Here is a 14,235-nt window from a genome sequence, read left to right as displayed (position 1 = left end):
ATTTCCGTACGCCTCCACCTTAGATCCGCCACTTGGTGCGCTGCCACTCGCCGGTGCCACCACCTGACCGCGCCTCGACCAATCCCCCGCCTCCATGTCGCCTCCCCAGCGCGCCTCGACCTCCCACCTCCTTGCGGCCCTCCTGGCCAGCAACAGGCCTGCCCCGGGCCAGATCTGGGCCCGAAGGAAGCCTGCGTTGCACTGCCGAAGCCCGCAGGCACCCGTGCCCCCCCGCCGCCCGCCGCGCCCTTCCTCCCCGCCTCTCCGGCGACCTCGACGCCAGCCACCGGAGGGCCTCGCAACCGTACCCAGGTCAGGCCAGAGCCCTGCCTCGCATCCTTCTTCTCATTTCTCTCTTCCTCCTTCACCCGAGCCTCTCTCTCTCTGCCCGCAAGAGCCTGCCAAGGCCGCCGCTGCCTCGGATCCTTCGCATCCGTCGCCGGAGCTCCGACCAGCCGCCGTCGTTGCCCAGATCTAGTGTAGGACGCTCGGATCCGCTCATTCCCATCCTTGCCCACCTTGCCCCATCGTCGTCCTCACCGGACAACCGCTACCGACGCGCCCTTCACCATCTGTGCGTGTGTGCGAGCACACGGACAACAACCGCGTGCGTTGACCTCACCAGCAGGCCTTCCAGCGTCAGGTGGGCCAACCTCTTTTCATTGTCACAGCCCAGCGCCCACCTCTGCCACCCCTTCAACCGGTCGGCCTCCTCTGCGCCAGCTGGGCCTGGCCTAATGTGAGCAACCTTTGCCTAGATCCAGATTGGCTCGTATATTTTGTTCCCAGCGTCTGTGAATTTGCTATTTTCCAGAGAGTTCCAGTTTTACAGAATAGTCCCTCATGTTCATGCATATAATAACTCATGAACCGTGCATCATATGAAACTATTTTATATGTGAAAATGCTTAGAATTTCATCTAGTTTCATATTTTCCAACTTCCATCCATGTTTGAAATGTTGTTTCCTTTCAATTTGCTTAAATAGCATGTTAAAATGATTTAATCATAACTAAATAACCGTAGCTCCAAATTTAACAAACTTTATTTGTAAATGGGGCAGAAAAATGCGTAGATTAACATGGTGCACTCACCTTGCATGTTTAGCAACTCTAAAATGTGGTTTAAGGCAGAATAGTACCAAATTCATAATATGCATATGGGGATTTTCCGGACTTTTTGTTTGTTGTTCCGGCCTCATTTAAACTTGCCTAGATGTGTAGTTTACATATGCTTCACCTCTTGCCATGTTTAACAACATTTAATATTGTTGAGTACCTAACCGGGACTGAACTAAATAATTGAATGTGGTGTCTCGTCAACATGCATCTTGTTACCTGTTGAGCCCCACTTAACTTGTAGTTTTGTTTGTGCACTTTGCCATGCCATGCATTTTTAAACCGTACATGCATCATCCTTGGTTGTGCATCATGCCATGTTTATGCTTGTGTGTTTACCTTGTTGCTTGCTTCTTTCCGGTTTGCTTCTCTCGTTAGCTTCGGTTTCTTTCGGGAGTTGTGAGGATTCGTTCGACTACGTATGTTTGTCTTCTTCATGGACTCGTTCTTCTTCCTTGCGGGATCTCAGGCAAGATGACCATTACCCTCGATATCACTTCTATCTTTGCTTGCTAGCTGTTTGTTCTATCGCTATGTCGTGCTACCTACCACTTGTTTATCATGCCTCCCATATTGCCATGTCAAGCCTCTCACCAACCTTCCTAGCAAATGGTGGTTTGGCTATGTTACCGCTTTTGCTCAGCCCCTCTTATAGCCTTGCTAGTTGCAGGTGCAGAGGAGGTTGTTCCATGTTGGAACAATGATATGTTGGGATATCACTATATCTATTGTTTAATTAATGCATCTATATATTTGGCAAAGGGTGGAAGGCTCGGCCTTTTGCCTGGTGTTTTGTTCCACTCTTGCCACCTTAGTTTCCGTCATATCGATGTTATGTTCCTTGATTTTGCGTTCCTTACGTGGTTGGGGTTATGGGACCCCCTTAACGGTTCGCTTTCAATAAAACTCCTCCAGCAAGGTCCAACCTTGGTTTTACATTTTCCTAACAAACCATAACTTTCCCTTGGGTTCCGCGGACCCAAGGGTCATCTTTATTTTAAACCCCCCCCCCCGAGCCAGTGCTCCTCTAAGTGTTGGTCCGAAATGGGCAGCCTGTGGGGCCACCTTGGGGAAACTTGAGGGCTGGTTTTACTCGTAGCTTGTCCCATCCAGTGTGCCCTGAGAACGACATACGTGCGACTCCTATCGAGATTTGTCGGCACATCGGGCGGTCTTGCTGGTCTTGTTTTACCATTGTCGAAATGTCTTGTAACCGGGATTCCGAGACTGATCAGGCCTTTCCAGGAGAAGGAATATCCTTTGTTGATCGTGAGAGATTGTGATGGGCTAAGTTGGGACACCCCTGTAGGGTATAAACTTTCGAGAGCCGTGCCCGCGGTTATGTGGCAGATGGAAATTTGTTAATATCCGGTTGTAGAGAACTTGACACTTGACTTATTTAAAATGCATCAACCGCGTGTGTATCCATGATGGTCTCTTTTCGGCGGAGTCCGGGAAGTGAACACGGTTTGGGTTATGCTTGAACGTAAGTAGTTTCAAGATCACTTCTTGATCATTTGTATTTTCACGACCGTTGCGTAGTTTCTCATCCTACTCTTGTACTCGTATGTTAGCCACCATATTTGCTTAGCGCTTGCTGCAGCTCCACCTCATTACTACATCCTACCCATAAGCTTAAATAGTATTGATCTCACGGGTTTTGAGATTGTTGAGTCCTCGTGACTCACGAATACTTCCAAACAGTTGCAGGTGCCGATGATGCTAGTGCAGGTGATGCTACCGAACTCAAGTGGGAGTTCGACGAGGATCTTGGTCGTTATTATGCTTCGTTTCCTGATGATCAGTAGTGGAGGCCAGTTGGGACAATCGGGGATCTAGCAGTTGGGTTATCTTCCTTTTCATTTGGTGGTCCTTAGTCGGACTATGAGTGTATTCTGATGATGTATGACTTATTTGAATATGGTGTGACGGGGCGATTGTAAGTCAACTCTCTTTATCCCTTTCTTTTTCATTACATGGGATTGTGTGAAGATGACCTTCTTGCGACAAAACCACCGTGCGGTTTGTGACAGTTTGGATTTTGGCTTCCCTCTTTTCCGGACCTGGTTTTGCCTTTGCCTTGGATTTGAAATGTTTACGGAATCAATTCAAATGGACTTATCACTTGGGCATGCCCTTGATTTTCACCCAAGTGACCTATCTACCTCTCATTCAATCTTATTTCTCTGAAAAATCCCAAAATGGCCAAATGAATATTTTTCATAAAAGAAAAATATTCAATTTCTCTTCTGAATCTCATTTCAGAAACTAATGCTCCAAAGCAACTCTCATTTTTATTGCTCCAAAAATCTTGAGATAATTCCTCAATATTCTTTGAACTTTGGCCCACTTCCCCAAGCAAAAATATGGCATGACTTTTTGTAATTTTTTTGCTACAGAAAATCATTTCTCTTCTGCCCCAAAATTGCACTTTGTACAACAAGTGTATTTTTCCATGATCCTTTGGCCCTGGTTTTTCTTGAGCCTCTTTACCATCCTAAGGAACCTTTAACCCCATGAGATCAGCCTTAATGGCCATCTAGAAGCTATCCAGAAGTAGCGGCCAAGTTTCTGGCTAGAAACTTACCAAGAAGGTTGAGTCACCTCTGGTCGGCTTGGCATTGAGTCCTCATCCTCCCTAGACCTATCACTGCGTGGACTATAGCCTAGACAAGGTTCGGTCGTGCGTGTGCGTCATTTTGACCATGCTAGGGCAGTGACCGCGTCCGGACACGGGGTCTGGCATGCGTTCGACGAGCTCTGCGTCGCGCCACCGCCTTTGTTCGGCGCGTGCTCGAACCAGAGCTCGCCGACGACTGCCGCGCTGCGCCACCAGCCCTGACTCATCACCCTTGACCTCTCCCTGGAGATCGCCGACACCGGAGACACCGCAGCGAGCACGGGCACATCGCGGCCAAAAGCCACAGTGCGCTCGTGCCCTTGTCCGCTTCTTCCCTGCTTCCTGTGCTCGTCCGCGTGCGTGGAAAACTCCCGCCTGAGCACTAAGCCCTTGCCCCCTCGCACTGGAGCCTTTCGTCACTGTTCTCCGGCTTCCAGAGAGCTCCAGCGGCGCCACGTACCACCCTCTCACTCCGGCTATATATAGAGCCCCTCCCGCCGCTTCGAAGCCTCACCCCATACTTCTCAACCACCACGACCCCGTAGGATAGTCATAGCCCGGTCGGGCAGGCCTCTGGCAGTCGGCCTCGACCAGAGATCACCGGCGACCCCCGCAGCCCAACCACCTGCTCCAGAGCCCCTCGAGCTCCATCAACCTCTCAGGCGTGTCATTGGGGATCCACTGGTGTCGCCTGGAAGCAGCAGAGCCCCTAGAGTCGCCCCTCGTCGTCGCCTTCTTCCTCTCCGGCAAGCCCCGACCGCCACCGCCACTTGCGAGCTTGGTTGCGAGTAGCTCTGGCCATCCCCCGACATGCCACGGGTATGGGCAAGTGCGCCATGACCCCCTCTCCCCTTCTATCCCTCTGGTTTCGCCCAAAACCCACTCATCACCGGCATAAGCTTCGGCGGAGCACCGCCGCGTTTTGTTTCCCTCTCTCCCCCTCTCTCTCCTGCCTGGTGGGGGCCGGTGTGAGCCTCTCCACTTGCACCCGAAGAGGTACGAGTGGAGGCATATCCTGGCTTTACGCCATCGACGTCACCCCCCCCCCCCAGATTTTCTGTTTAATTCAATTTAATTCAAAAATCTTGACCACAACTTGACCAGTGATAACTCCTAGCCTATAAGTCCAAATGAGTTGATTCTTTTTGCATTGTGTTTGTTTCAGAAAGCTCTAGCAGCACACCAAAATGTGGAATTTTCCTTGCTATCTAGAATTTCTGGTGATTTTCAAATTGGTTTTTGATATTTTGTTTTGTGCTTTTTAATTATTTTCAGAAGGAGGGACTTGCCTTGAGGATAACCAGGAGGAGTGTGACCCTCCTCTGCACTAAGGCAAGCCACACCATCATTTGGATGGTGTCATTTCAATATCTATGATTTTTCTTACTTAAATATGAGTTCTTTTATGCATTTAAAAATGTGTTAAATAAATATGGTTGATTGCAAGTTACTTTTTCATGCTTGAAATGTTTGTTTAAGCCACTGGTTGAATGCATGGACTAGATTGGTGATACATCTTCAACGTATCTATAATTTTTGATTGTTCCATGCTATATTATATTCTATTTTGGACATTATTGGGCTTTATTATACACTTTTATATTATTTTTGGGGCTAACCTATTAATCCGAGGCCCAGCCCAGAATTGTTGTTTTTTGCCTATTTTAGGGTTTCGTAGAAAAAGAATATCAAACGGAGTCCAAACGGAATGAAACCTTCGGGAACGTGATTTTCGGAACGAACATGATCCAGAGGACTTGGACCCTATGTCAAGACATCAACCAGGAGGCCACGAGGTAGGGGGCGCGCCTACCCCCCCCCCCCCAGGCGCGCCCTCCACCCTCGTGGGCCCCCTGTTGCTCCACTAATGTACTCCTTCCTCCTATATATACCTACGTACCCCCAAACTACCAGATACGGAGCCAAACCCTAATTCCACCGCCGTAACTTTCTTTATCCACGAGATCCCATCTTGGGGCCTGTTCCGGAGCTCCGCCGGAGGGGGCATCAATCACAGAGGGCTTCTACATCAACACCATAGCCCCTCCGATGAAGTGTGAGTAGTTTACCTTAGACCTACGGGTCCATAGTTATTAGCTAGATGGCTTCTTCTCTCTTTTTGGATCTCAATACAAAGTTCTCCCCCTCTCTTGTGGAGATCCATTCGATGTAATCTTCTTTTGCGGTGTGTTTGTTGAGATCGATGAATTGTGGGTTTATGATCAAGTTTATCTATGAACAATATTTGAATCTTCTCTGAATTCTTTTATGTATGATTGGTTATCTTTGCAAGTGTCTTCGAATTATCAGTTTGGTTTGGCCTACTAGATTGATCTTTCTTGCAATGGGAGAAGTGCTTAGCTTTGGGTTCAATCTTGCGGTGTCCTTTCCCAGTGACAGTAGGGGCAGCAAGGCACATATTGTATTGTTGCCATCGAGGATAACAAGATGGGGTTTATTTCATATTACATGAGTTTATCCCTCTATATCATGTCATCTTGCTTAAAGCGTTACTCTGTTCTTATGAACTTAATACTCTAGATGCATGCTGGATAGCGGTCGATGTATGGAGTAATAGTAGTAGATGCAGGCAGGAGTCGGTCTACTTGTCTCGGACGTGATACCTATATACATGATCATACCTAGATATTCTCATAACTATGCTCAATTCTGTCAATTGCTCAACAGTAATTTGTTTACCCACTGTGAATACTTATGCCCTCGAGAGAAGCCACTAGTGAAACCTATGGCACCCGGGTCTATCTTCCATCATATTAATCTTTCAATACTTAGTTATTTCCTTTGCCTTTTATTTTACTTTGCATCTTTATCATAAAAGTACCAAAAATATTATCTTATCATATCTATCGGATCTCACTCCCGTAAGTGACCGTGTAGGGATTGAAAACCCCTTATCGCGTTGGTTGCGAGGATTTATTTATTTGTGTAGGTGCGAGGGACTCGTGCGTGGCCTCCTACTGGATTGATACCTTGGTTCTCAAAAACTAAGGGAAATACTTATGCTACTTTGCTGCATCAACCTTTCCTCTTCAAGGGAAAACCAACGCAAGTGCTCAAGAGGTAGCAAGAAGGATTTCTGGCGCCGTTGCCGAGGAGTCTACGCAAAAGTCAACATACCAAGTACCCATCACAAACCCTTATCTCCCGAATTACATTATTTGCAATTTGTCTCTCGTTTTCCTCTCCCCCCACTTCACCCTTGCCATTTTATTTTCCCTCTCTCTCTTCGTCCTCCCTCTCTTTCTCTATTTGCCTCTTTTTTGCACGTTTCTTGTTTGCTCGTGTGTTGGATTGCTTGCTTGTCACGATGGCTCAAGATAACACTAAATTGTGTGACTTTACCAATACCAACAACAATGATTTTCTTAGCACTCTGATTGCTCCTCTTACCGATGCTGAATCTTGTGAAATTAATGCTGCTTTGTTGAATCTTGTCATGAAAGATCAATTCGCCGGCCTTCCTAGTGAAGATGCCGCTACCCATCTAAATAGCTTCGTTAATTTGTGTGATATGCAAAAGAAGAAAGATGTGGACAATGATATTGTTAAATTGAAGCTACTTCCTTTTTCGCTTAGAGATCGTGCTAAAGCTTGGTTTTCATCTTTGCCTAAAAATAGTATTGATTCGTGGAATAAGTGCAAAGATGCTTTTATCTCTAAGTATTTTCCTCCCGCTAAGATCATCTCTCTTAGGAATGATATTATAAATTTTAAGCAACTTGATCATGAACATGTTGCACAAGCTTGGGAGAGGATAAATTAATGATACGAAATTTGTCGGGTTTCGTAGTAATTTCAAAAAAATTCCTACGCACACGCAAGATCATGGTGATGCATAGCAACGAGAGGGGGAGAGTGTGATCTACGTACCCTTGTAGATCGACAACGGAAGCGTTAACGTGGTTGATGTAGTCGTACGTCTCCACGGCCCGACCGATCAAGCACCGAAACTACGGCACCTCCGAGTTCTAGCACACGTTCAGCTCGATGACGATCCCCGGACTCCGATACAGAAAAGTGTCGGGGAAGAGTTCCGTCAGCATGACGGCGTGGTGACGATCTTGATGTTCTAATGTCGTAGGGCTTCGCCTAAGCACCGCTACAATATTATCGAGGACTATGGTGGAAGGGGGCACCGCACACGGCTAAGAATATGATCACGTGGATCAACTTTTTGTCTCTAGGGGTGCCCCGTGCCTCCGTATATAAAGGCTAAAAGGGGGGGCTGGCCGGCCAAGAGGTGGAGCGCCAGGAGGAGTCCTACTCCTTCCGGGAGTAGGACTCCCCCCCTTTCCTAGTTGGAATAGGATTCGCGGAGGGGGGAAAGAGGAGAGAGAGGAGGAAGGGGGGCCGGCCCCCTCTCCTTGTCCTATTCGGACCAAGGGGGGGAGGGGCGCGCGGCCCATCTCTGGCCACCTCTCCTCTCTTCCACTAAGGCCCATATACCTCCCGGGGGGTTCCGATAACCTCCCGGTACTCCGGTAAAATCCCGATTTCACCCGGAACACTTCCGATATCCAAACATAGGCTTCCAATATATCAATCCTTATGTCTCGACCATTTCGAGACTCCTCGTCATGTCCGTGATCACATCCGGGACTCCGAACAAACTTCGGTACATCAAAATGCATAAACTCATAATATAACTGTCATCGTAACCTTAAGCGTGCGGACCCTACGGGTTCGAGAACAATGTAGACATGACCGAGACACGTCTCCGGTCAATAACCAATAGCAGAACCTGGATGCTCATATTGGCTCCTACATATTCTACGAAGATCTTTTATCGTTCAGACCGCATAACAACATACGTTGTTCCCTTTGTCATCGGTATGTTACTTTCCCGACATTCGATCGTCGGTATCCCATACCTAGTTCAATCTCGTTACCAGCAAGTCTCTTTACTCATTCCATAATACATCATCCCGCAACTAACTCATTACATGCAATGCTTGCAAGGCTTCAGTGATATGCATTACCGAGAGGGCCCAGAGATACCTCTCCGACAATCGGAGTGACAAATCCTAATCTCGAAATACGCCAACCCAACATGTACCTTTGGAGACACCTGTAGAGCTCCTTTATAATCACCCAGTTACGTTGTGATGTTTGGTAGCACACAAAGTGTTCCTCCGGCAAACGGGAGTTGCATAATCTCATAGTCATAGGAACATGTATAAGTCATGAAGAAAGCAATAGCAACATACTAAACGATCGGGTGCTAAGCTAATGGAATGGGTCATGTCAATCAGATCATTCAACTAATGATGTGATCCCGTTAATCAAATGACAACTCTTTGTCCATGGTTAGGAAACATAACCATCTTTGATTAACGAGCTAGTCAAGTAGAGGCATACTAGTGACACTCTGTTTGTCTATGTATTCACACATGTATTATGTTTCCGGTTAATACAATTCTAGCATGAATAATAAACTTTTATCATGATATAAGGAAATAAATAATAACTTTATTATTGCCTCTAGGGCATATTTCCTTTAGTCTCCCACTTGCACTAGAGTCAATAATCTAGATTATACTGTAATGATTCTAACACCCATGGAGCCTTGGTGCTGATCATGTTTTGCTCGTGGAAGAGGCTTAGTCAACGGGTCTGCTACATTCAGATCCGTATGTATATTGCAAATCTCTATGTCTCCCACCTGGACTAGATCCCGGATGGAATTGAAGCGTCTTTTGATGTGCTTGGTTCTTTTGTGAAATCTGGATTCCTTCGCCAAGGCAATTGCACCAGTATTGTCACAAAAGATTTTCATTGGACCCGAAGCACTAGGTATGACACCTAGATCGGATATGAACTCCTTCATCCAGACTCCTTCGTTTGCTGCTTCCGAAGCAGCTATGTACTCCGCTTCACATGTAGATCCCGCCACGACGCTTTGTTTAGAACTGCACCAACTGACAGCTCCACCGTTTAATGTAAACATGTATCCGGTTTGCGATTTAGAATCGTCCGGATCAGTGTCAAAGCTTGCATCAACGTAACCGTTTACGATGAGCTCTTTGTCACCTCCATATACGAGAAACATATCCTTAGTCCTTTTAAGGTACTTCAGGATGTTCTTGACCGCTGTCCAGTGATCCACTCCTGGATTACTTTGGTACCTCCCTACTAGACTTATAGCAAGGCACACATCAGGTCTGGTACACAGCATTACATACACGATAGAGCCTATGGCTGAAGCATAGGGAACATCTTTCATTTTCTCTCTATCTTCTGCAGTGGTCGGGCATTGAGTCTGACTCAACTTCACACCTTGTAACACAGGCAAGAACCCTTTCTTTGCTTGATCCATTTTGAACTTCTTCAAAACTTTGTCAAGCTATGTGCTTTGTGAAAGTCCAATTAAGCGTCTTGATCTATCTCTATAGATCTTAATGCCTAATATGTAAGCAGCTTCACCGAGGTCTTTCATTGAAAAACTCTTATTCAAGTATCCCTTTATGCTATCCAGAAATTCTATATCATTTCCAATCAGTAATATGTCATCCACATATAATATCAGAAATGCTACAGAGCTCTCACTCACTTTCTTGTAAATACAGGCTTCTCCGAAAGTCTATATAAAACCAAATGCTTTGATCACACTATCAAAGCGTTTATTCCAACTCCGGGAGGCTTGCACCAGTCCATAAATGGATCGCTGGAGCTTGCACACTTTGTTAGCTCCCTTTGGATCGACAAAACCTTCTGGTTGCATCATATACAACTCTTTTTCCAGAAATCCATTCAGGAATGCAGTTTTGACATCCATCTGCCAAATTTCATAATCATAAAATGCGGCAATTGCTAACATGATTCGGACAGACTTAAGCATCGCTACGGGTGAGAAGGTCTCATCATAGTCAATCCCTTGAACTTGCCGAAACCCTTTTGCGACAAGTCGAGCTTTGTAGACAGTAATATTACCGTCGGCGTCAGTCTTCTTCTTGTAGATCCATTTATTCTCAATTGCTTGCCAATCATTGGGCAAGTCAACCAAAGTCCACACTTTGTTCTCATACATGGATCCCATCTCAGATTTCATGGCTTCAAGCCATTTTGCGGAATCTGGGCTCACCATCGCTTCTTAATAGTTCGTAGGTTCATCATGATCTAGTAGCATGACTTCCAGAACAGGATTACCGTAATACTCTGGCGTGGATCTCACTCTGGTTGATCTATGAGGTTCAGTAGTATCTTGTTCTAAAGTTTCATGATCATTATCATTAGCTTCCTCACTAATTGGTGTAGGTGTCACAGAAACAGTTTTCGGTGACGCAGTACTTTCCAATAAGGGAGCAGGTACAGTTACCTCGTCAAGTTCTACTTTCCTCCCACTCACTTCTTTCGAGATAAACTCCTTCTCCAGAAAGTTTCCGAACTTCAGCAACAAAAGTCTTGCCTTCGGATCTGTGATAGAAGGTGTATCCAATAGTCTCCTTTGGATATCCTATGAAGACACATTTCTCCGATTTGGGTTCGAGCTTATCAGGTTGAAGCTTTTTCACATAAGCATGGCAGCCCCAAACTTTCAGAAACAACAACTTTGGTTTCTTGCCAAACCATAGTTCATAAGGCGTCGTCTCAACGGATTTTGATGGTGCCCTATTTAACGTGAATGCGGCCGTCTCCAAAGCATAACCCCAAAACGATAGCGGTAAATCAGTAAGAGACATCATAGATCACACCATATCTAGTAAAGTACGATTACGACGTTCGGACACACCATTACGCTGTGGTGTTCCGGGTGGCGTGAGTTGCGAAACTATTCCGCATTGTTTCAAATGTACACCAAACTCGTAACTCAAATATTCTCCTCCACGATCAGATCGTAGAAACTTTATTTTCTTGTTACGATGATTTTCAACTTCACTCTGAAATTCTATGAACTTTTCAAACGTTTCAGACTTATGTTTCATTAAGTAGATATACCCATATCTGCTTAAGTCATCTGTGAAGGTGAGAAAATAACGATATCCGCCACGAGCCTCAATATTCATCGGACCACATACATCTGTATGTATGATTTCCAACAAATCTGTTGCTCTCTCCATAGTACCGGAGAATGGCGTTTTAGTCATCTTGCCCATGAGGCACGGTTCGCAAGTACCAAGTGATTCATAATCAAGTGGTTCCAAAAGTCCATCAGTATGGAGTTTCTTCATGCGCTTTACACCGATATGACCTAAACGGCAGTGCCACAAATAAGTTGCACTATCATTATCAACTCTGCATCTTTTGGCTTCAACATTATGAATATGTGTGTTACTACTATCGAGATTCAATAAGAATAGACCACTCTTCAAGGGTGCATGACCATAAAAGATATTACTCATATAAATAGAACAACCATTATTCTCTGATTTAAATGAATAACCATCTCGCATCAAACAAGATCCAGATATAATGTTCATGCTTAACGCTGGCACCAAATAACAATTATTTAGGTCTAATATTAATCCCGAAGGTAGATGTAGAGGTAGCGCGCCGACCGCGATCACATCGACTTTGGAACCGTTTCCCACGCGCATCGTCACCTCGTCCTTAGCCAATCTTCGCTTAATCCGTAGTCCCTGTTTCGAGTTGCAAATATTAGCAACAGAACCAGTATCAAATACCCAGGTGCTACTGCGAGCATTAGTAAGGAACACATCAATAACATGTATATCACATATACCTTTGTTCACCTTGCCATCCTTCTTATCCGCCAAATACTTGGGGCAGTTCCGCTTCCAGTGACCAGTCTGCTTGCAGTAGAAGCACTCAATTTCAGGCTTAGGTCCAGACTTGGGTTTCTTCTCTTGGGTAGCAACTTTCTTGTTGTTCTTCTTGAAGTTCCCCTTCTTCTTCCCTTTGCCCTTTTTCTTGAAACTAGTGGTCTTGTTGACCATCAACACTTGATGCTCCTTCTTGATTTCTACCTCCGCAGCTTTCAGCATTGCGAAGAGCTCGGGAATAGTCTTATTCATCCCTTGCATATTATAGTTCATCACGAAGCTCTTGTAGCTTGGTGGAAGTGACTGGAGAATTCTGTCAATGACGCTATCATCCGGAAGATTAACTCCCAGTTGAATCAAGTGATTACAATACCCAGACATCTTGAGTATATGCTCACTGACAGAACTGTTCTCCTCCATCTTGCAGCTATAGAACTTATTGGAGACTTCATATCTCTCAATCCGGGCATTTTCTTGAAATATTAACTTCAACTCCTGGAACATCTCATATGCCCCATGACGTTTAAAACATCGTTGAAGTCCCGGTTCTAAGCCGTAAAGCATGGCACATTGAACTATCGAGTAGTCATCAGCTTTGCTCTGCCAGACGTTCATAACATCTGGTGTTGCTCCAGCAGCAGGCCTGGCACCCAGCGGTGCTTCCAGGACGTAATTCTTTTGTGCAGCAATGAGGATAATCCTCAAGTTACGGACCCAGTCCGTGTAATTGCTACCATCATCTTTCAACTTTGCTTTCTCAAGGAACGCATTAAAATTCAACGGAACAACAGCACGGGCCATCTATCTACAATCAAACATACATAAGCAAGATACTATCAGGTACTAAGTTCATGATAAATTTAGGTTCAATTAATCATATTACTTAAAGAACTCCCACTTAGATAGACATCCCTCTAATCATCTAAGTGATTACGTGATCCAAGTCAACTAAACCATGTCCGGTCATCACGTGAGATGGAGTAGTTTCGTTGGTGAACATCACTATGTTGATCATATCTACTATATGATTCACGCTCGACCTTTCGGTCTCCGTGTTCCGAGGCCATATCTGTATATGCTTGGCTCGTCAAGTATAACCTGAGTATTCCGCGTGTGCAACTGTTTTGCACCCGTTGTATTTGAACGTAGATCCTATCACACTCGATCATCACGTGGTGTCTCAGCACGAAGAACTTTCGCAAGGTGCATACTCAGGGAGAACACTTCTTGATAATTAGTGAGAGATCATCTTATAATGCTACCATCAATCAAAGCAAGATAAGATGCATAAAAGATAAACATCACATGCAATCAATATAAGTGATATGATATGGCCATCATCATCTTGTGCTTGTGATCTCCATCTTCTAAGCACCGTCGTGATCACCATCGTCACCGGCGCGACACCTTGATCTCCATCGTAGCATCGTTGTCGTCTTGCCAATCTCATGCTTCCACGACTATCACTACCACTTAGTGATAAAGTAAAGCATTACAGCGTGATTGCATTGCATACAATAAAGCGACAACCATATGGCTCCTGCCAGTTGCCGATAACTCGGTTACAAAACATGGTCATCTCATACAATAAAATTTAGCATCATGTCTTGACCATATCACATCACAACATGCCCTGCAAAAACAAGTTAGACGTCCTCTACTTTGTTGTTGCAAGTTTTACGTGGCTGCTACGGGCTTAAGCAAGAACCAATCTTACCTACGTGGCTGCTATGGCCATCAAGTTGGTGCTGTTTTAA

This window comes from Triticum urartu, chromosome 1 (genome assembly GCF_003073215.2).
Source record: "Triticum urartu cultivar G1812 chromosome 1, Tu2.1, whole genome shotgun sequence".
Lineage (NCBI taxonomy): Eukaryota > Viridiplantae > Streptophyta > Magnoliopsida > Poales > Poaceae > Triticum > Triticum urartu.
This window is presented reverse-complemented; position numbering follows the sequence as displayed.